This window comes from Entelurus aequoreus, linkage group LG09 (genome assembly GCF_033978785.1).
Source record: "Entelurus aequoreus isolate RoL-2023_Sb linkage group LG09, RoL_Eaeq_v1.1, whole genome shotgun sequence".
Classification (NCBI taxonomy): domain Eukaryota; kingdom Metazoa; phylum Chordata; class Actinopteri; order Syngnathiformes; family Syngnathidae; genus Entelurus; species Entelurus aequoreus.
Window position 1 is genome coordinate 11301105 of NC_084739.1, and position 24747 is coordinate 11325851.

Sequence of the window (24747 nt, forward strand, 5' to 3'; positions counted from 1 at the left end):
TTGTTCTCGTAAAATAGTGAATTTTTTTTGGAGTAAAATGATGACTTTTGTTATCATTTTGCCAATTAACATTCCGATTATTGCCAAAATGTTCTTATAAAATGGTCACTTTTGTCGAGTAAAATTACAACTTTTTTCATAAAATTGCCAAATTTTTAAGCTTTTCTTATAAAATTGCGACTGTTTTCGAGTAGAAATTCCAACTTTTATCATAACATTGCACAAATGTTCAGTTTTTCTTGTCACATTTTGACTTTTATCACAATATTGCCAATTATTTTGTTGTTCTTGTAAAATAGTGAAATTTTTTTGGAGTAAAATGATGACTTTTGTTATCATTTTGCCAATTAACATTCCGATTATTGCCAAAATGTTCTTATAAAATGGTGACTTTTGTCGAGTAAGATTACGACTCCTTTCATAAAATTGCCAAATTTTTAAGCTTTTCTTGTAAAATTGCGACTGTTATTGAATAAAATTCCAACTTTTATCATAATATTGCACAAATGTTCAGTTGTTCTTGTCATATTTTGACTTTTATCACAATATTGCCAATTGTTTTGTTGTTCTTGTAAAATAGTGAATTTTTTTTTTAGCAAAAGTCCGATAATTACCAAAATGTTCTTATAAAATGGTGACTTTTGTTGAATAAAATTACGATTTTTTTCATAAAATTGCCAAATTTTTAAGCTTTTCTTGTAAAATTGCGACTGTTATTGAATACAATTCCAACTTTTATCATAACATTGCACAAATGTTCAGTTTTTCTTGTCACATTTTGACTTTTATCACAATAGTGCCAATTGTTTTGTTGTTCTTGTAAAATTGTGATTTTTTTTTTTGTAAAATGATGAGGCAGGGTTCGAATCCACAATGGCTAACCCCTTGTGACATCATCAAAGAGCGTGCCGCGTGGCGCCGAGCGGCAACAAGGTGTCTCTTAAAGGAAGAACCCGGTCCTGCTGCAAGGTAAACAACACCAGTTCATCTTTGGGTCAGCCCCCGTGAGGCTGGCAGTGCAAACCTTTTGCACTTTTTAGTGAGTGAGTCGGTAACCAATATCATAGTCATGTCACATTTAGGCTACAGACTCGATAATACAGATGATATTTAATATAGTCGAGGTTTCTGGGGTTTATCCGTTACACAGTGCTCAATACCGGAATATACGTTAGGTCAGGAAAAAACAGAGGCTATATCATCAGGGGATTTTTATCAAATCCCCTGACGAGCAGGGAAACCTGCGAAACAGGCTTGTAGGGATGATATAGCCTCTGTTTTTTTTTTCAATCAATCAATGTTTATTTATATAGACCTAACGATTATATTTAATATGTATTTTTATTTTAAATACATACAAAAAAATATGTGTTGTTTATATTAGATTTAATTTTTTTTTTTTGGCATTTCATTATTGTAAATATAACTAATATATGCTTACTCAGTGGCCTAGTGGTTAGAGTATCCGCCATGAGATCGGTAGGTTGTGAGTACTTTTCAGAGGCAGTATAGTACCGAATATGATTCATTAGTATCGCGGTACTATACTAATACCGACGCTTGCAATGGGAAAAATAACAGGAATGGCAAATTATTTATCTTATTTCAAGAAGTATCACTTAGATTTTAGTACATAATATTTATGATAAGCAAATTCTTCAAACAGAAAGTGTCTGGTTAGGAAAAAAAAAAGGCACTAAATGTTATTTATTGCATTGACTTTACATGTCCCAATAGGGGTAGAACATGGATAGAATGGATGGACGTTGCATGTCAAATATGATTAAAACAAATAAGATATATCATTTTCAAATGTGTGGGATTGCACCTAAAATAAAATGAGACTTTTATTCCATATCAATTCTTGACTTTTTTTTTTTTTTTTTTACCTGAAGGCCAAATAAATTGTGATTTAATGCGAAATCAATAAATTACTCCGGCAGTAATCGTTTCTCACGTCAATCCAACGTTATTTTACGTCATTACTTTTTTTCCCCAAAAAAAGTGTAAAATCTGTGAGAGCTAAGATGAAAAACATGGCTTGTGTTTATGGGCGCCCCTGCTTATTTCAACTAGCCAAATGTTTTTTTTGTAGGGCTTGTCCATAAAGCGTTGCACCTGAAATAAAATGAGACTTTTATTCCATATCAATCCTTGACTTTTTCTTTCTTTTTTTTACCTGAAGGCCAAATAAATTGTGATTAAATGCGAAATCAATAAATTACTCCGGCAGTAATTGTTTCTCACGTCAATCCAACTTTATTTTACTGCATCACTTTTCTTCCCCCCTGCCCCAAAAAAGTGTAAAATCTGAGAGAGATAACATGAAAAACATGGCTGTTTTTCATGGACGCCCCTGCTTATTTTGAACCAGCCAAATGTTTTTTTGCAGGGCTTGTCCGTAAAACGTTGACCATTTTTCTAATGATTATAGGATATCTGTATTACAAAGCACAACCCCATAAGAACGACAACAATTTAATTTGCGGTCCTGTGAAAAAAATTATGCCTTGGAAAATTGTAATAAATTGAATAATAAATGAATACACAAAACAACCCATATGTAATAATAAAACTACAATTAATTTGAATAAAATTAAACAATTTAAATATACATAGTCACGTGTCAATCAAAATCAAAGCCACACCTTACTTAAATGCCTCCCCAATATTGTATGTACAAATAAATTACCATTTAGTTTTTGGACAAAAATGTTTCTAGCCCGAGCACCGTTTCAGCACCAGCAAAGTATCGATTTGATATCATGAATCAGACCGTATTTATTATATTGTCAATGTTATTATAACTATGATTAAATATGTTTTTTTTTGTTTTTTTTAACAGTGCTAATACAATTAGTATAATTTATGAATGTAGATGTATTTATTACATGTTACTTATTTAATGAAAACATTTTAGTAAAGTGAGTAAAGTTAGTATGAGTGTGATTTTATTATTGTTGTTATTTTTATTAATATTATTATTATTTCTATTTATCAATAAGTCCACATAATTTATGTTTTTTAACAGAAAGTATATGTATATATGTATTTATTTATTTAACATAAATTTCTTCTTTTAGCTATAATCATTTGTAAAATATGACATAATGCAAAATAAATAATATATTAAATTGGAAAAAATACACATCTTAATTCAACTCAAAAATAATATGTTTTGTATTTATTATATATATATATATATATATATATATATATATATATATATATATATATATATATATAATATAATATTATAAATAATATTATAAATATTAATAATATATGTATATAAATAATATATATTTTATAAAAATCCTTGACGAGCAGGGATACCTGCAAAACATTACCTCCCTGCGCTTGGCACTCAGCATCAAGGGTTGGAATTGGGGGTTGAATCACCAAAAAATATTCCCGGGCGTGGCAACCGCTGCTGCTCACTGCTCCCCTCACCTCCTAGGGGGTGATCAAGGGTGATGGGTCAAATGCAGAGAATAATTTTGCCACACCTCGTGTGTGTGTGTGTGACAATCATTGGTACGTAACTTTAAAAACAGGCTTGTAGGGATGATATAGCCTCTTGTGTTTTTTCCTGACCCAAGGTATATTCCACTCTACCCCGGTATTGAGCACTGTATAACGGATAAACCACAGAAACCTCGACATATATATATATATATATATATATATATATATATATATATATATATATATATATATATATATATATATATATATATATATATATATATATATATATATATATATATACATTCATTTAGCTACAATCATCAGTAAAATCTGAAATAATGCTAAATAAATAGATAGTAAATTAGAAAAAAATACTAATTTTAATTCAACTCAAAAATGGCACATTACTCTGCCTTTACTTGTACAAAACTACTGACATTTGAAATGATCTTCTGGCTAGCCAGTTTCTGGAGTATATATTATTATACATTCAAATGCAGGTCAAGCTATTGGAATGTATCACATGAACTCACTGCAAGTCTCATTACTCACTTGGGGTAACGTGTAATGACTTGTTGTCATCAAGCAGCTAACCCCAAATAGGTTCTCTCATTGATTGAACTAAAAAGAAAAAGAAAAAAAGAACAATAGTCGGTTACAAAATGCTGATGATGAAAAACTACCAGCACTGCCCACTTCACTTCTCTACATTATCACTCATTGTAATCCTGCTCATATATTTCAGTACGCCCTCCTCTTCTTCAGCGGAATATGCTATTGATCAGGTGTGTGTGTGTGTGTGTGTGTGTGTGTGTGTGTGTGTGTGTGTGTGTGTGTGTGTTCTTGCATTTCTACCCTTCTTGAGACATCAACAAGGAAAAGTACCTTCCATATGAGGACCGGTGAACAAGTTAGGACATAAATCATGGTCCCAATACGGAAAACCATTGCATCTAATAGAGAATGTCTCATTTGCACCCCTGGTGGTGAAATCTATCAAAATTAGGGTGGTCCCAAAAAGGAGGGATTTTTCTAATTGACTGTGTGTAGGTTTTAAAAGTGCTCCTTCTCTGGTCAACATATGAAATGACAAGTGTGCATAAAAATTTGAAGTGCTCCCCCTCTGGCCAACATATGTAATAACAAGTGTGCGTATGACATTGAAATGCGCCCCCTTTCGCCAAATTTAATCAAACAAATAAAATAAATACGTATATTGAGACATACTGTAATAACGTGAATTATATAATGAAGATTAAAAACCAATTCCAAACCAAAAATTTTTTTTTTAAAATAACTAAAAGTATTTTTCATGTGTCGACTTTTTTCTTCTAAAATTGGGAACAATTTCTGCTTCTGTAATATTGCAAAAAAAAAAATTGTAAATGTTATTAGTTTTTTTATGTAAAATTATTACTTCGGTAATAATTTTGGTCACATTATGGGGACATTTGTCCTAAAAAATTCTGACTTGTATCACAATATTGCTAATTGTTTTGTTGTTCTTGAAAAAAAATGAATTTTTGGGGGGCAAAAGTGATGACAAAAGTCATCATTTTGCCAAGTAAAATTCTGATTATTGCCAAAATGTTCTTATAAAATGGTGACTTTTGTCGAGTAAAATTACGACCCTTTTCATAAAATTGCCAAATTTTTAAGCTTTTCTTGTAAAATTGTGACTGTTATTGAGTAAAATTACAACTTTTATCATAACGTTGCACAAATGTTCAGTTTTTCTTGTCATATTTTGACTTTTATCACAATATTGCCAATTGTTTTGTTGTTCTTGTAAAATAGTGAATTTTTTTTGAGTAAAATTATGACTTTTGTCATCGTTTTGCCAAGTATAATTCAGATTATTGCCAAAATGTTCTTATAAAATGGTGACTTTTGTCAAGTAAAATTACGACTCTTTTCATAAAATTGCCAAATTTTTAAGCTTTTCTTATAAAATTGCGACTGTTATTGAGTAAAATTCCAACTTTTATCATAATATTGCACAGATGTTCAGTTTTTCTTGTCACATGTTGACTTTTATCACAATATTGTCAATTGTTTTGTTGTTCTTGTAAAATAGTTAAATTTTTTTTTAGTAAAATTATGACTTTTGTCATCATTTTGCCAAGTAAAATTCCGATTATTGCCAAAATGTTCTCATAAAATGGTGACTTTTGTCGAGTAAAATTACGACTCTTTTCATAAAATTGCCAAATTGTTAAGCTTTTCTTGTAAAATTACAACTGTTATTGAGTAAAATTCCAACTTTTATCATAACATTGCACAAATGTTCTGTTTTTCTTGTCACATTTTGACTTTTATCACAATATGGCCAATTGTTTCGTTGTTTTTGTAAAATAGTGAAAAAAAATTTTGAGTAAAATTCAGAATATTGCCAAAATGTTCTTATAAAATGGTGACTTTTGTCGAGTAAAATTACGACTCTTTTCATAAAATTGCCAAATTTTTAAGCTTTTCTTATAAAATTGCGACTGTTATTGAGTAAAATTCCAACTTTTATCATAACATTGCACAAATGTTCAGTTTTTCTTGTCACATTTGGACTTTTATCACAATATTGTCAATTGTTTTGTTGTTCTTGTAAAATAGTGAATTTTTTTTTTAGTAAAATTATGACTTTTGTCATCATTTTGCCATGTAAAATTCAGATTATTGCCAAAATGTTTCTGATAAAATGGTGACTTTTGTCGAGTAAAATTACGATTCTTTTCATAAAATTGCCAAATTTTTAAGCTTTTCTTGTAAAATTGCAACTGTTATTGAGTAAAATTCCAACTTTTATCATAATATTGCACAAATGTTCAGTTTTTCTTGTCACATTTTGACTTGGGTTGAGTAAAATGTTGACTTTGACTATGTTTTTCTTGTGAAATTCCAACTAATTTTTCACAGCAAGCTTTTTCATATTTGCATAGTATGTATATATTATTAATGTTGTAAAATACAAATCTTTATATATCTAGAAAGGGTGGTCCTAAAGAGGCGGGCATTTTTCAGAGGTCTCAATAAGGTAACAAATACCAGAATGTGTGTTTGTTTATGTGTGTGTGTGTGTGTGTGTGTGTGTGTGTGTGTGTGTGTGTGTGTGTGGTGTGTGTGTGTGTGTGTGTGTGTGTGTGTGTGTGTGTGTGTGTGTGTGTTGGCCCCAGTGCTCATGGTCTTCGGTCTGGGGACTCATATCCCAGCTGTGTTGCAAATCCATCAAGCCTGACAGCTCTATTGTTGCTGCCGGTGTTCACTGGCACTCCGACTGACCAACTCGTGCTAAGATATCGCTTTCAACAACAACTAAAAAAAAAACATTCCTGCAGGTGGATGGGAAATGATTAGTAAAGGAGAGGCAACAGGTTCATCATTTAAGACAAAATACAGCATAGGGATAACTAATTTTCTATTTCTAATTCAACACAGAGAGATTGTGACAAAAAACAACAACATTAAGCATAGAAATATATAAGTGTTGTTTCTACTGACCACCAAAGACAATTAAGGGGCTAACCAGGGGGTCAGCAACCTGCCAGTATTTGGCAAGTGCCGTTTTGTCCTACTAATTTTGCGGCCCTTGAACTCACCATAGTTTGTTTACATGTACAACTTTCTCCGACGCTGCCACAGAAAGTCGTATTTTATGCCACCTCTTCTGTGACTCATTTGTTCCACCAAACGTTTTGTGCTGTGCGTGAATGCACAAATGTGAGCTTTGTTGACGTTTTTGACCTGTTCTGGAGTGCTAATCAGGCATATTTGGTCACTGCACGACTGCAAGCTAATTGATGCTAACATGCTATTTAGGCTAGCTGTATGTACATATTGCATCATAATGCCTCGTTTGTAGGTATGTTTGAGCTCATTTAATTTCCTTTACTCATGTCCTGTGTCTATTTGATTTAAATTTGCATGCCTAATGACACATTATCTGCATATTGGCTGCATTTCTAATAGTTGTTTGTGTGCCTACTGCGGCTCTTCAGCAGCTGCATGGAGCTTTTTCAAAAATGCATGGAAAAGGAAAAAAAATGGGGTGAAAAATATGTTTTTTGTTGTAATATGGTTTCTGTAAGAAGACAAACACGACACAAAGAAAGCCCACTGTTTAATATGTTTCTGTGTATGCTTCACTGATGAGAGTATTTGGCGAGCGCCGTCTTGTCCTACTAATTTCAGCGGCCCCTGAACTCACCGTCGTGTGGACTGTGACCCCACAGTTTGTTTACGTGTACGGCTTTCTCCGACGCTGCCACAGAAAGACGTGTTTTATGCCACTCCTTCTTTGTCACATTTTGTCCACCAAAGGTTTTATACTGTGCGCGAATGCACAAAGGTGAGCTTTATTGATGTTATCGTTTTACGTTGAGTGCTCATCAGGCATATTTGGTCACTGCATGACTGCAAGCTAATCGATGCTAACATGCTATTTAGTTTATTTTTCCATGTCTCATGACACATTGTCTGTATGTAATATTGGCTGCATTTCTGATAGTTGTTTGTGCGCCATGTTGTTCCAGACCACAGCAAACGTTACCCAGCTTGCAAATATTGTAATAAATCCATTAAAAGAAGACAGCCTGCCTTTTCCTTAAACTTGGACCCACACATGTATAACTTTGGTCATTCTAAGCCAGTCATTTCCAGGAGTTATCTCACCCTATGAGAAGTTTTACTAATGTTTTCCAATGTTGTAAAAATGTGTAGAATAAATATTACATTTCAACATTTCTGTCAACGAAGATTTGTGTCCGCCTGCGACGCATAGTCATTTTGATAGTAGGCTAATATAGCTAATTAGCCACTTACATCATGTGTTGCCATCATTATAACACTTATATAAGTCTTTTAATTTTTTGCGGCTCCAGACCGATTACTCTTTTGTATTTGTGGTCCAATATGGCTCTTTCAACATTTTGGGTTGCCGACCCCTGGGCTAACCTGTTCAAAACCAAACAAACAGGTGCGGGCTGTTTGAATGATTGCTGCTGTGACAGCCTGGCTGTGATAGAATAACACATTCTATTGAACAAATAGGCCCCTGAGTGCTCGGCGTCCCCCAGGGGTCTGTTTATAGCCCAAGGCTGCAGCTTTTCGAGCCACGGCCCACTCACACTACATGCTAATGCTAACACGCTAATGGCCGACTGGAAGGTCTTCCGTGTACACAAAGACACACAGTGAGTGACGATGTTTACATATTATGTTTTATACTTTACGCTTAGGGTGCCTAGAAAGCACTAATCTAATCCATTATCATGAGCCATTTTTATTATCTGGCCCGATCACCGTTTTAGCACCAGCTAAGTACTGATTTGATATCATGAATCAGATCACATCAAAACGATACCTAACCATATTTATTATATTGTAATTGTTATTATGACTATGATTAAATATTTTTTTTTTTTTTTTTAACAGTACTAATATGATTATTATCATTTATTTATGTAGATGTATTTATTACATGTTTTTAAAGTGACCTTTATTATTAGTAGTAGTAGTTGTAGTATTGTTAGTATTGTTTTATCAATGTTGTTATTTTTATTAGTATTGTTATTATTTCTATTGATCAATAAGTCCACACAATTGATGGTTTTTAACAGAAATTATATATATATATATATATATATATATATATATATATATATATATATATATATATATATATATATCTTAGCTACAATCATTTGTAAAATATGAAATAATGCAAAATAAATAGATATTACATGAGAAAAATACAAATCTTAATTCAACTCAAAAATAATATATGTTGTATACATAATATATATATATATATATATATATATATATATATATATATATATATATATATATATATATATATATATATATATATATATACACAGTTGTGCTCATAAGTTTACATACCCTGGGAGAATTTATGATTTCTTGGCCATTCTTCAGAGAATATGAATGATAACACAAAAACCTTTCTTCCACTCATGCTTAATGGTTGTGTGAAGCTATTTATTGGCAAACAACTGTGTTTACTCTTTTTGAATCAAAATGACAAAAGAAAGTACCCAAAGAACCCTGATCAAAAGTTTACATACCCCAGTGACTTTGATCTGATAACATGCACAAAAGTTGACACAAACATGTTTGAATGGCTAATCAAGGTTCCGATCCTCACCTGTGACCTGTTTGTTTGTAATTAGTGTGTGTGTATAAAAGGTCAGTGAGTTTCTGGGCTTCTGACAGACCATTGCATCTTTCATCTAGTGCTGCACAGATGTTTCTGGATTCTGAGTCATGGGGAATGCAAAAGAATTGTCAAAGGATCTGCGAGAAAAGGTAATTGAACTGCATAAAACAGGAAAGGGGTATAAAAAGATATCCAAGGAATTGAGAATGCCAATCAGCAGTGTTCAAACACTGATTAAGAAGTGGAAAATGAGGGATTCAGGTAGACCAGCAAAGATTTCCGCCACAACTGCCAGGAAAATTGTTTGAGATGCAAAGAAAAATCCACAAATAACTTCAGCTGAAATACAGGACTCTCTGAAAAATTGTGGTGTGGCTGTTTTAAGATGCACATTAAGGGGGCACTTGAAGAAAAATGGGCTGCATGGTCGAGTGGCCAAAAAGTTAAATTTTGATCTCATCACTCCAAATTACTTTATTCCAGAAGTTTTGAGGCTTGTCTCAGTGCTGTTTGGCGTAATGTAAGCGGGATACTTTGTGACATTTGCGCAGAAATAGCTTTCTTCTGGCGACTCGACCATGCAACCCATTTTTCTTCAAGTGCCTCCTTATTATGCATCTTGAAACAGCCACACCACAATTTTTCAGAGAGTCCTGTATTTCAGCTGAAGTTACTTGTGGATTTTTTCTTTGCATCTCGAACAATTTTCCTGGCAGTTGTGGCTGAAATCCCTGCTCTCGGCCGCTTACTGTTAAAGACAACAGATGATTAGATTAACACGTACCACCACCTGTGAAATCTAATCACCTGTCAGCTCATCCTCAGCACCATAGACAGAGGCGGTGACCTTTGCTCCTGCAGGCCCGCTGGCCACACCTAACCAGGCAGTTTCTTTCATTCAAACATTTTAGGTTAATTTTTATACTTAGCAAACTCATCCCTCGGGCCGGATAAAACCTGTTCGCGGGCCTGACCCGGCCCTCTGGCTGTACGTTTGACACCCCTGTATTAAACTGTTCACTTCAACACTGGCATGAAAATATCCTTCATCGCTCTAAAAATATGTCAAATACAAAAAATATTGATATAAAGTTATCCCTATTGTTGATATAAGGTGCCACGTTGCCATTTTAAGTAGATAAACTGTGGCTAAACATCATTATTTATCTGCTAATTATTGCATTTGATATCTTGTCACTTTTTGCTCAATTTACTACTAAAATCCCCCTAATGTTTAGAATTATTTCCATCCCTTAATACACCAATCACGACCCCTGCTGCGGTGAGTACTTCAGTCTAATCGTGCAGGTGACTTTACAGTGCATGGCAGGCAGAAACAAAACAAGGCGCCCCCCCGATGCCAATTAATTAGGAGGGTATGAATATTTTATTTAGTGAGCCACGATACAGTGGTGGCTGCACCCCCGTGCTACGGTTACATAGTACAACAGCTCCTAATGGAATATTAATAATGTAGGGACGTGATGTTGTTGTTTTTGCAGTGCTGTCAGTGAGTGTGTAACACGGACATGCTCGGGTTCACACACTGGTCACACGCGTTGTAATGGGCCTGAATGTGTTGGTTTTATCTGTTGGATGCTGCAAAGGTTAGTCAGCCAATATTGCGTTTTATGACACATGATGATGCTTTTTGGTGGCCTTATTTACAGGTTTTTGACTATCATCAATGGCTAGACCATCTTTATTATCATTATAGCACACAACTTCAGCACATTGATAAAAATAAAAATAAAAATAAAACTTCACTTCAAAAAGTCTTCCGTTCCAAACAGTTTGCATTAGTTTTTACATAAAAATAAATAAATAAATAAAAAGATAAAAATAAAAAAAAAGTACAAATAAAAAAATTAAATTATATATATATATATATATATATATATATATATATATATATATATATATATATATATATATATATATATATATATATATATATATGTATATATATATATATATATATATATATATGTACTAAAAAAAAAGTATAGTTATTTTCTAAGAAGTGCACATCAATGTGTGTGTTATTATTGCATGATACGTGTAATAAAATACAATAAAACAATTAAAAGTAAATCAAAAATACATCAATATAAGTAATACATTGATAAGTTAGATATAATAGCAACTAGACAATTTGTTAAAAATGACAAATGATTTTTGATTGAAAAAACTTAAAAATAATATTAAAATGCATAATACAAAATATATTTTAGTTAGTTTTTACTTTTTTTTAAAATAAATAATAAATTACAAAAATAAAATATTATATTCAATATTTACTTTAGAAAAAATGTGTAGTTATATTCTAAGAAGTGCATATCAATGTGTGTGTTATTATTACATGATATTTGCAATAAAATAAAATAATTAAAAGTGAATCATAAATACATCAAAATAAGTAATACATGTACAAGTTAGATATAATAGCACCTAGACAATTTGTTAAAAATGACAAATTCATTTCAATTGAAAAATCTTACAAATAATGATAAAATGAATAATACAAAATATAGTTAATCCATTCGATGTTACTTTAACTAAAAAAAAAAAAAAATTACAAAAATAAAATATTATATTAAATTTGTACTATAGAAAAAAATGTATAGTTATTATCTAAGAAGTGCACATCAATGTGTGTGTTATTATTACATGATATGTGTAATACAATACAATAATAATCAAAAGTAAATAAAAAATACTTCAAAATAAGTAATACATTGATAAGTTAGATATAATAGCAACTAGACAATTTGTTAAGAATGACAAATGATTTTTGATTGAAAAAAATTAAAAATAATGTTAAAATGCATAATACAAAATATATTTTAGTTAGTTTTTACTTTAAAAAAAAAATTACAAAAATAAAATATTATATTAAATATTTACTTTAGAAAAAATGTGTAGTTATATTCTAAGAAGTGCTTATCAATGTGTGTGTTATTATTACATGATATTTGTAATAAACTAAAATAATTAAAAGTGAATCATAAATACATCAAAATAGGTAATACATTGATAAGTTAGATATAATAAAAATTAGACAATTTGTTAAGAATGACAAATTATTTTTGATTGAAAAATCTTAAAAATAAAGTTAAAATGCATAATACAAAATATATTTAATCCATCTTACTTTAATATTTTGTGAAAACTAAGTAGTTATGGTTGCCCTATGCACACGTTTTAGACAACACAACATAGTTTATCATCAATAGGTACACAAACTTGCCATAATGGCACACAACTTCAGCACATTGATAAAAAAAAATAAAAAACTTCACTTCAAAAAGACTTCAGTTCCAGTTTGCATTAGTTTTAAAACACTTTAAAAAATAAATAAATAATACATTACAAAAATAAAATATGATATTAAATATGTACTAAAGAAAAACATTTATAGTTATTTTATAAGAAGTGCGTATCAATGTATGTGTTATTATTAAATATATGGAATAAAATTAAATAATTACAAGTAAATCACAAATACATCAAAATAAGTAATACGTTTATAAGTCAGATATAATAGCATCTAGACAATTTGTTAAAAATAACTAATTAATTTTGACAAAAAAAATCTTAAAAATAATGATATAATTATTATTTTTAAAATACATTTAATCCATTTCATGTTATTTTAACAAAAAAATTATAGTAATAAATTACAAAAATAAAACATTATATTTAAATATAGAAGAAAATGTATAGTTATTTTTTAAGAAGTGCACATCAATTTGTGTGTTTTTATTACATGATAAAATGTGTAATAAAATAAAATAATTAAAAGTAAATTATAAATACATCAAAATAAGTAATACATTGATAAGTTAGTTATAATAGCACCTACACAAATTGTTAAAAAAAAACCAAAAACATTTGATTGAAAAATCTTACAAAAAATGATAACATGAATAATAAAAAATATATTTAATCCATTTCATGTTACTTTAAAATTTTGTGAAAACTAAATGATTATGGTTGCCCAATTCACAAGTTTTAGACAAGGCAACATAATGTATCATCAATAGGAACACAAATTTGCCATAATAGCACACAACTTCAGCACTTTGATTAAAAAAACAAAAACAAAAAAAAACTTAACTTCAAAAAGACTTCATTTCCAAACAGTTTGCATTAGTTTTTTAAATCTTTTTTTTTATTTTTAATAATAAATTACAAAAATAAAATATTATATTAAATATGTACTATAGAAAAAAATGTGTAGTTATTTTCTAAGTAGTGCATATCAATGTTTGGGTTGTTATTACATGGTATTTTTAATAAAATAAAATAAAATAATTAAAAGTGAATCATAAATGCATCAAAATAAGTAATACATGTATAAGTTAGATATAATAGCACCTAGACAATTTGTTAAAAATTACACACTAATTTTAATTGAAACATCGTACAAATAATGATGAAATGCGTGATAAAAAATATATTTAATCCATTCCATGTTGAAAACTAAATAATTATGGTTGCCCAATTCACAAGTTTTAGACCACACAACATAATGTATCATCAAGAGGTACACAAATGTGCCATAATAGCACACAACTTCAACACATTGAAAAAAACAAAAACAAAAAAGAACTGCACTTCAAAAACACTTCAGTTCCAAATAGTTTGCATTAGTTTTTACATTTAAAAAAAAATAAAAAAATAAAATACTATATTACATATGTACTAAAGAAAAAAATATATAGTTATTTTATAAGAAGTGCATATCAATGTGTGGGTTATTATTACATGATATGTGTAATAAAATAAAATAAAATAAATAAAAGTAAATCATAAATACATCAAAATAAGTAATACATTGATAAGTTAGATACAGTAGCACCCAGAATTTTTTTTAATGACTAATTAATTTTAATAAAAAATGTTACAAATAATGATAGAATCATTAATATAAAATATATTTAATCCATTTCATGTTACTGTAATATTTTGTGAAAACGAAATATTTATGGTTGCCCTATTTACAAGTTTTAGACTACGCAAAATAATCTATCATCACAAACTTTCCCTAATAGCACACAATTTAAGCTCGTTAATCTAGTTTTTTTCAGCCAATCCCTGTGCAGGCTATACTGCTTGATCTCTACAGACTTAAATGCTTAACTGTTTACATGCATTTGTATGTTTATTGTATTATTATTAATACAATTAATAATAATAATAATAAATTGAAATTAGAAAAACATATTTTGATGGTTATTTTCTAAGTAACTTCAAATAGAAAATGTAATAAAATAATTTTAAGTAAATCATAAAGAATAAAGATGAATATTACCTTGATACTGTAAATTAGACATAACATCCAGAAAATTGGGTAAAAATGACCACTTCATGAAAATAAAAAAAATCTTACAAATTATATAGTTGAAAATATAAAATGTATTTATTACATTTCATTTTAATTTTTTTATTTTATCAAACTGCTTTAAAATAATATGCCAGACTTTTTTTTTATATACATATTTTACCTTATCAGTAATATTATTTTATTCTATCTGAAGTCATATTAAACATATTGCCAAGTGCATGCAGTATTAGACTTAAAGACACATGTTCTTGCAGTTCTATCAGTGGGCAATTTTAAAAAAAAAAAAGCACTTATTATGTTCGTGTAAGACGATGCAAATATTCTGAACAGCCTCTTCATGTCTTTAAAGAACGATAAGATCGTGATTAAAAAGGCCGACATCTTTTTTTACCCCCCCACCTCTAAAACAAGTTGCAGCATCCATGTCTGACATGCATGCCGATAACGTGCAACCCTCACATTAGTTTCACATTTTGCAAATAATTCCCTCATGTAGCTCAGCTTCATTTTCTTAATACGTACTAGCATTTGCATGAAGGTGATCACATTTTACCACTAGGGAAATATGTGGCGCACACACACACACACACACACACACACACACACACACACACACACACACACACAAAGACAAAAACGGTGCCAACAAAACATTTCAAAGCTGTTGTTTAACATTTTGGATTTAATTATTTTCTTATTTTCATGCCAAAGCTGTAATTATTTTCGCATTAACACCTGCTGCATGTCCCGCGAGCATGTTTTATCTGATTAATCTCCCTCGTTTTGTTAGCTTAGCATTTGGAAACAATTTGCAGGTATTTTTTTTTTTTTTTTTTTTTTTTTTTTTTTTTAAGACCCACATTGACTCCTTCCTGGCTTACTTTTTTTTCTTCTTCTTCTGTCTACTATAAAATAACTTATTCATGGACACAGTCGTTTCCCGCAGCGGCCACGGCACGCTTCGATAGTGAAGCTGTAAAAGAGTTTTCAGCTCGCTGTAAACACATTTGATGAAAACAAATTAGAAAGGAGAAATATAACTGACGGAAAACATAAATGGGATTGCATTAGCGGGATGCTGGATGCCGCAGCAAATAAATGTACGTTTAATAAATGGATAAATACAACACATAAAGCCTGCTGTTGCCAAAAGTCATTCATCATTTAAATGTCTCCCTCTTTTTTCCCCATTAAAGCCCTTATTAAAACACCTTTCAAATAAATGGCGGGCTTTAACGACCTGACAGTTGACGGTAACCTGTTGACACCCGTGTCCCTAAAACATCGCTTTGGGGAACGGGAAAGGGGGGGGGGGACCCTTAACCGCCTCTCAAATACAATCCCTAATGATTCCCATCTTTTGACAACATGAGATGAAATCCTCCCTGATTTGTTGCCGGGATGCAGGACTATTGGTGTTAATGAATTTTTAATATCCTTAATGACAGGAGAGGAACGATGTAATTAAAAGAGCAAGTTAAGAAAAACGCTGAGTCCAGCTCTTTATGGGGGGACCGTTTTAATGTTAGTTTAATTGGAACTAACACATTATCTTAATGAGCAGATTGCCTTCAAGGAGACCATTTCCTACACCCCTGCAGCCTACTCAATGTCGCCGCTGTACGCATACAAATATATTTCTTCTTATCAACCCAATCCACCAAAAAAAACCACAAAAACGAACATTAATCAGTGTAACAGGAGTTAAGTCGCAGTTTTTTTCATAGTTTGGCCGGGGGTGCGACTACTACTAAGGTCTGACATGTTTAGTAACTTTACCAGTGGCAGTAGCTCGACGAAGATGGCGGTGCGTAATTGGCAAGCTGGACGTGACGGACTTTCTAATTGGTCAAACGGTAGAGGGCGGAACAATTGAAATGAAAACAATAACAAGATTTCGGGGCTGTGAATCTAATTCTGAAATGAGCATATCCCAGCGGATCTACTGTTATCAGTTATAAAGGTATTCGAAAAGAGCATGATTTATTACCGTATTTTTCGGACTATAAGTCGCAGTTTTTTTCATAGTTTGGCCGGGGGTGCGACTACTACTAAGGTCTGACATGTTTAGTAACTTTACCAGTGGCAGTAGCTCGACGAAGATGGCGGTGCGTAATTGGCAAGCTGGACGTGGCGGACTTTCTAACTGGTCAAACGGTAGAGGGCGGAACAATTGAAATGAAAACAATAACAAGATTTCGGGGCTGTGAATCTAATTCTGAAATGAGCATATCCCAGCGGATCTACTGTTATCAGTTATAAAGGTATTCGAAAAGAGCATGATTTATTACCGTATTTTTCGGACTATAAGTCGCAGTTTTTTTCATAGTTTGGCCGGGGGTGCGACTACTACTAAGGTCTGACATGTTTAGTAACTTTACCAGTGGCAGTAGCTCGACGAAGATGGCGGTGCGTAATTGGAAAGCTGGACGTGACGGACTTTCTAATTGGTCAAACGGTAGAGGGCGGAACAATTGAAATGAAAACAATAACAAGATTTCGAGGCTGTGAATCTAATTTTGAAATGAGCATATCCCAGCGGATCTACTGTTATCAGTTATAAAGGTATTCGAAAAGAGCATGATTTATTACCGTATTTTTCGGACAATAAGTCGCAGTTTTTTTCATAGTTTGGCCGGGGGTGTGACTACTACTAAGGTCTGACATGTTTAGTAACTTTACCAGTGGCAGTAGCTCGACGAAGATGGCGGTGCGTAATTGGAAAGCTGGACGTGACGGACTTTCTAATTGGTCAAACGGTAGAGGGCGGAACAATTGAAATGAAAACAATAACAAGATTTCGGGGCTGTGAATCTAATTCTGAAATGAGCATATCCCAGCGGATCTACTGTTATCAGTTATAAAGGTATTCGAAAAGAGCAGGATTTATTACCGTATTTTTCGGACTATAAGTCGCAGTTTTTTTCATAGTTTGGCCGGGGGTGCGACTACTAAGGTCTGACATGTTTAGTAACTTTACCAGTGGCAGTAGCTCGACGAAGATGGCGGTGCGTAATTGGCAAGCTGGACGTGGCGGACTTTCTAATTGGTCAAACGGTAGAGGGTGGAACAATTGAAATGAAAACAACAACAAGATTTCGGGGCTGTAAATCTAATTCTGAAATGAGCATATCCCAGCTGATCTACTGTTATCAGTTATAAAGGTATTCGAAAAGAGCATGATTTATTACCGTATTTTTCGGACTATAAGTCGCAGTTTTTTTCATAGTTTGGCCGGGGGTGCGACTACTACTAAGGTCTGACATGTTTAGTAACTTTACCAGTGGCAGTAGCTCGACGAAGATGGCGGTGCGTAATTGGCAAGCTGGACGTGACGGACTTTCTAATTGGTCAAACGGTAGAGGGCGGAACAATTGAAATGAAAACAATAACAAGATTTCGGGGCTGTGAATCTAATTCTGAAATGAGCATATCCCAGCGGATCTACTGTTATCACTTATAAAGGTATTCGAAAAGAGCATGATTTATTACCGTATTTTTCGGACTATAAGTCGCAGTTTTTTTCATAGTTTGGCCGGGGGTGCGACTACTACTAAGGTCTGACATGTTTAGTAACTTTACCAGTGGCAGTAGCTCGACGAAGATGGCGGTGCGTAATTGGAAAGCTGGACGTGACGGACTTTCTAATTGGTCAAACGGTAGAGGGCGGAACAATTGAAATGAAAACAATAACAAGATTTCGGGGCTGTGAATCTAATTCTGAAATGAGCATATCCCAGCTGATCTACTGTTATCAGTTATAAAGGTATTCGAAAAGAGCATGATTTATTACCGTATTTTTCGGACTATAAGTCGCAGTTTTTTTCATAGTTTGGCCGGGGGTGCGACTACTACTAAGGTCTGACATGTTTAGTAACTTTACCAGTGGCAGTAGCTCGACGAAGATGGCGGTGCGTAATTGGCAAGCTGGATGTGACGGACTTTCTAATTGGTCAAACGGTAGAGGGCGGAACAATTGAAATGAAAACAATAACAAGATTTCGGGGCTGTGAATCTAATTCTGAAATGAGCATATCCCAGCTGATCTACTGTTATCAGTTATAAAGGTATTCGAAAAGAGCATGATTTATTACCGTATTTTTCGGACTATAAGTCGCAGTTTTTTTCATAGTTTGGCCGGGGGTGCGACTACTACTAAGGTCTGACATGTTTAGTAACTTTACCAGTGGCAGTAGCTCGACGAAGATGGCGGTGCGTAATTGGCAAGCTGGACGTGACAGACTTTCTAATTGGTCAAACGGTAGAGGGCGGAACAATTGAAATGAAAACAATAACAAGATTTCGGGGCTGTGAATCTAATTTTGAAATGAGCATATCCCAGCGGATCTACTGTTATCAGTTATAAAGATATTCGAAAAGAGCATGATTTATTACCGTATTTTTCGGACTATAAGTCACAGTTTTTTTCATAGTTTGGCCGGGGGTGCGACTACTACTAAGGTCTGACATGTTTAGTAACTTTACCAGTGGCAGTAGCTCGACGAAGATGGCGGTGCGTAATTGGAAAGCTGGACGTGACGGACTTTCTAATTGGTCAAACGGTAGAGGGCGGAACAATTGAAATGAAAACAATAACAAGATTTCGAGGCTGTGAATCTAATTCTGAAATGAGCATATCCCAGCTGATCTACTGTTATCAGTTATAAAGGTACTCGAAAAGAGTATGATTTATTACCTTATTTTTCGGACTATAAGTCGCAGTTTTTTTCATAGTTTGGACGGGGGTGCGACTTATACTCAGGAGCGACTTATGTGTGAAATTATTAACACATTACCGTAAAATATCAGATTAATATTATTTAACTCATTCACGTAAGAGACTAGACGTATAAGATTTCATGGGATTTAGCGATTAGGAGTGACAGATTGTTTGGTAAACATTTAGCATGTTTCTATATGTTATAGTTATTTGAATGACTTTAGCATAATATGTTACGTTAACATCAAATAAATTTCCCCAAAAAATGCTACTTATACTCCAGTGCAACTTATATATGTTTTTTTTCCTTCTTTATTATGCATTTTCGGCCGGTGCGACTTGTACTCCGGAGCGACTTATACTCCGAAAAGTACGATATATTTGAACTGTGGGTCCCTGTCCATAAGCTGTGTGCTTCTAGGGATGACCTTTTTGCAGAACGTACTCTGATATTAACATAAGAAACAATAATGAAATACAAAACTATGTCTGTCTGTTAATAAATAAATAAATACTGTATTTTTCGGACTATAAGTCGCAGTTTTTTTCATAGTTTGGCCGGGGGTGCGACTTATACTCAGGAGTGACTTATTTGTGAAATTATTAACACATTACCGTAAATTATCAAATAATTTTATTTAGCTCATTCACGTAAGAGACTAGACGTATAAGATTTCATGGGATTTAGCGATTAGGAGTGACAGATTGTTTGGTAAACGTATAGCATGTTCTATATGTTATAGTTATTTGAATGACTCTTACCATAATATGTTACGTTAACATACCAGGCACGTTCTCAGTTGGTTATTTATGCCTCATATAACGTACACTTATTCAGCCTGTTGTTCACTATTCTTTATTTATTTTAAATTGCCTTTCAAATGTCTATTTTTGGTGTTGGCTTTTATCAAATACATTTCCCCAAAAAATGCGACTTATACTCCAGTGCGACTTATAGATGTTTTTTTCCTTCTTTACTATACATTTTCGGCCGGTGCGACTTATACTCCGGAGCGACTTATACTCCGAAAAATACGGTATATATAATTTAAAATGTGTATATTATTTTATTAATATACGGGGTGTCCAAAGTGCAGCCCGGGAGTCATTCGCAGCCTGCAACTAATTGTATAATGGCCCGCGACACATTCTGAAAATACTATTAATAAAAAGAACAAAACATAATAAGTGGGATAAAAGAGCAAACTGGTGTAATGTAACAAGAAAATGCTGCCATATTGAGGTTAAACAACACAAAGCTCACTCGCAGGCAGGTTTTTTTTGTTTATTTTTTTCGAAAAATCTATATATTACTATACTATTTTCGAAACTGAAAATGATCAAAATGGCCCCCTGCATCATTTGATTTTTCATTCTGTCGCCCTCAGTGGTAAAAGTTAGGACACCCTTAATATAAAGTACCGTATTTTTTGGACAATAACTCGCAGTTCTTTTCATAGTTTGGCCGGGGTTGCGACTTATACTCAGGAGCGACTTATGTGTGAAATTATTAACACATTAGCGTAAAATATCAAATAATATTATTTAGCTCATTCACGTAAGAGACTAGACGTATAAGATTTCATGGGATTTAGCGATTAGGAGTGACAGATTGTTTGGTAAACGTATAGCATGTTCTATATGTTGTAGTTATTTGAATGACTCTTACCATAATATGTTACGTTATACCAGGCACGTTCTCAGTTGGTTATTTATGCCTCATATAACGTACACTTATTCAGCCTGTTGTTCACTATTCTTTATTTATTTTAAATTGCCTTTCAAATGTCTATTCTTGGTGTTGGCTTTTATCAAATACATTTCCCCAAATAATGCGACTTATACTCCAGTGCGACTTATATGTTTTTTTCCTTCTTTATTATGCATTTTTGGCCAGTGCGACTTATACTCCGAAAAATACGGTACCTAATACGAGTGGGATTTGTGTTGCATATGCACATTAATGCAGTGTTTTTCCACTTTTTTTGAGCCAGGGCACATTTTTTTTAATTGAAAAAATCCAGAGGCACACTACAACAAAAAGTTAGAGATGTCCGATAATGGCTTTTTTGCCGATATTCCGATATTGTCCAACTCTTAATTACAGATTCCGATATCAAACGATACCGATATATACAGTCGTGGAATCAACACATTATTATGCCTAATTTTGTTGTGATGCCCCGCTGGATGCATTAAACAATAGAACTTTACCATGAATTGATTAACTTAAACAAGTTGAAAAACTTATTCTGGCGTTACCATTTAGTGGTCAATTGTACGGAATATGTACTGTACTGTGCAATCTATACAAATCCCATAGGGGTGATGGAAGGATGGTCAGCGCCGAGAGCTGCGGCCTACCACCATTACCCCGCACTCCCTCCCCTCTGTTGCTAGACCTACACTGTTCCAATATCCATTTCTCTGTTCTCAATTGTTGATGACTGATGATAACAACCAAACCTAACCCCCCCGTCAACCCCCCCTCCACACCCCGGATTGTAAATAATGTAAATAATTCAATGTGATTATCTTGTGAGATTACTGTATTATGATGATAGTATATATTGATAGTATATATCTGTATCATGAATCAATTTAAGTGGACCCCGACTTAAACAAGTTAAAAAACGTATTTGGGTGTTACCATTTAGTGGTCAATTGTACGGAATATGTACTTCACTGTGCAACCTACTAATACAAGTCTCAATCAATCAAAAAAAGATATCTTGAGATGTATGTTGTAATATGTATATGTGCTTTGCTATAGAGGTTTTTTCCCACTCTAGACTGGGCCCCCTTAGGAGCCCAGTCTAGATTGTATTTTTTTCAAAACTGTACATTTCTCCAAAGACATGCACCTGGGGATAGGTTGATTGGCAACACTAAATTGTCCCTATTGTGTGAATGTGAGTGTGAATGTTGTCTATCTGCCTGTGTCGGGGTGGTGACTTGTCCAGGGTGTACACCGCCTTCTGCCCGAATGTAGCTGAGATAGGCTCCAGCATCCCCCCTCGCGACCTCAAGGGGGACAAGCAGTAGAAAATGGATGAATGGATGGATGTAGCGACTTGGCTGTTAAAGTTAAGGAGTTTTATGATTTCAAACTGTAAGTGCACCACAGGTCTAGTGACAGTGTGTTGGTGTGTGTGTGTGTCGGCAGGGCGGTTGCATATAAGGAGGACCGTTCAGCTGTTTTTGTTGTGTTGCTTTTGTTACTAAATAGAAAAGTCATCCATCCTTGTTCTGTTTGTTTATATTGTGTTCAAAGTGTACAATCTTTTACCAAAATATGGATTGGAATGAAGAATATGGACTTGAACCCATTATTTACTTGTGAGTACATTTGCTTCAATATATGAACTTTTCTATTTATGAGGACTATTTAAGTTAATAATTCAAGGTTCCACTGATTTTTTTTTTAAAACTAGTGTTGCTAAACAGCAGGCACGGGTCTTGAATAGAGTTTTGTTCAACACAGGGTCCTCCCGGATGCAAAGATTAACGGTTATTGTTTGGAAATGCTTTCTAATTGCGGACTTCAACATGAGCCGGATCAAAGGGGTTCAGGCATAGAAGCGTCGTGAACTACAGTCGTGGTCAAAAATGTACATACACTTGTAAAGAACATAATGTTATGGCTGTCTTGAGTTTTCAATAATTTCTACAACTCTTATGTTTTTCCTCTAAACATAATGCTGGGTATTGTGGCCAAACAGCTCCATTTTTGTTTCATCTGACCACAGAACTTTCCTCCAGAAGGTCTTATCTTTGTCCATGTGATGTCAGATGAAACAAAAATGGAGCTGTTTGGCCACAATACCCAGCAATGTGTTCGGAGGACAAAATCCCAGGAACACCAGACCTACCATCAAGCATGGTGGTTGGTGGTAGTATTATTCTCTGGACCTGTTTTGCTGCCAATGAAACTGGTGCTTTACAGAGAGTAAATGGGACAATGAAAAAGGAGGATTACTGTTGTGTTTGACTAAGGCAGGGGTCGGCAACCCGCGGCTCTAGAGCAGCTTTAGCGCCGCCCTAGTGGCTCTCTGAAGCTTTTTCAAAAATGTATGAAAAATGGAATAAGATGAGGGGAAAAAAATATATTTTTTGTTTTAATATGGTTTCTGTAGGAGGACAAACATGACACAAACCTCCCTAATTGTTATAAATCACACTGTTTATATTAAACATGCTTCACTGATGAGAGTATTTGGCGAGCGCCGTTTTGTCCTACTAATTTTGGCGATCCTTGAACTCACCGTCGTTTGTTTACATGTATAACTTTCTCCGACTTTCTAGGACGTGTTTTATGCCACTTCTTTTTCTGTCTCATTTTGTCCACCAAACTTTTAACGTTGTGCGTGAATGCACAAAGGTGAGTTTTGTAAATGTTATTGACTTGTGTGGAGTGCTAATCAGACATATTTGGTCACTGCATGACTGCAAGCTAATCGATGCTAACATGCTATTTAGGCTAGCTATATGTACATATTGCATCATTATGCCTCGTTTGTAGGTATATTTGAGGTCATTTAGTTTCCTTTAAGTCATCTTAATTTAATTTATATCTCATGACACACTATCTGTATGTAATATGGCTTTACATTTTTTGCGGCTCCAGACAGATTTGTTTTTGTATTTTTGGTCCAATATGGCTCTTTCAACATTTTGGATTGCCGACCCCTGGACTAAGGGAAGATGACGGCTCAGACACCAGGGGGCAGTAATGTTCAATAATGTATTATATATATATAGCCAATATATATATATAAACAAGCTAAACAATACTAACTAATAAACTAATCTAAAGAAATGGAGTGTGACAAAATCCAAGAGTGTGTATGGTGTAAGACTATGTGTGTAGATTAGCTGTTGAGTGTTACAGTAGCTGTTGAACGAGAGACGAGGAAGTCCATTGGAGAGAGAAGTCTACAGGTCCGAGTCCAAAGCGGGGGAAGTCAAGGATCGAGGCAGGCGGTCAGAGTCCAGAGGGAGATCCAGGGAAAAGTGAAACGCACAGCTCGCTTT

The 24747-nt window shown here is 33.4% G+C and overlaps 1 long non-coding RNA gene across 1 annotated transcript in view; it reads left to right on the top strand.

The window, feature by feature from the left end:
* The window catches only part of LOC133657112 (uncharacterized), a 206742-nt gene that overhangs the window by 24725 nt on the left and 157270 nt on the right, over positions 1–24747 (top strand). The window contains exons 2-3 of the long non-coding RNA XR_009827227.1: positions 860–969; positions 9721–9792. This is a non-coding gene — a long non-coding RNA (uncharacterized LOC133657112). The remainder of the gene's footprint in view (positions 1–859; positions 970–9720; positions 9793–24747) is intronic.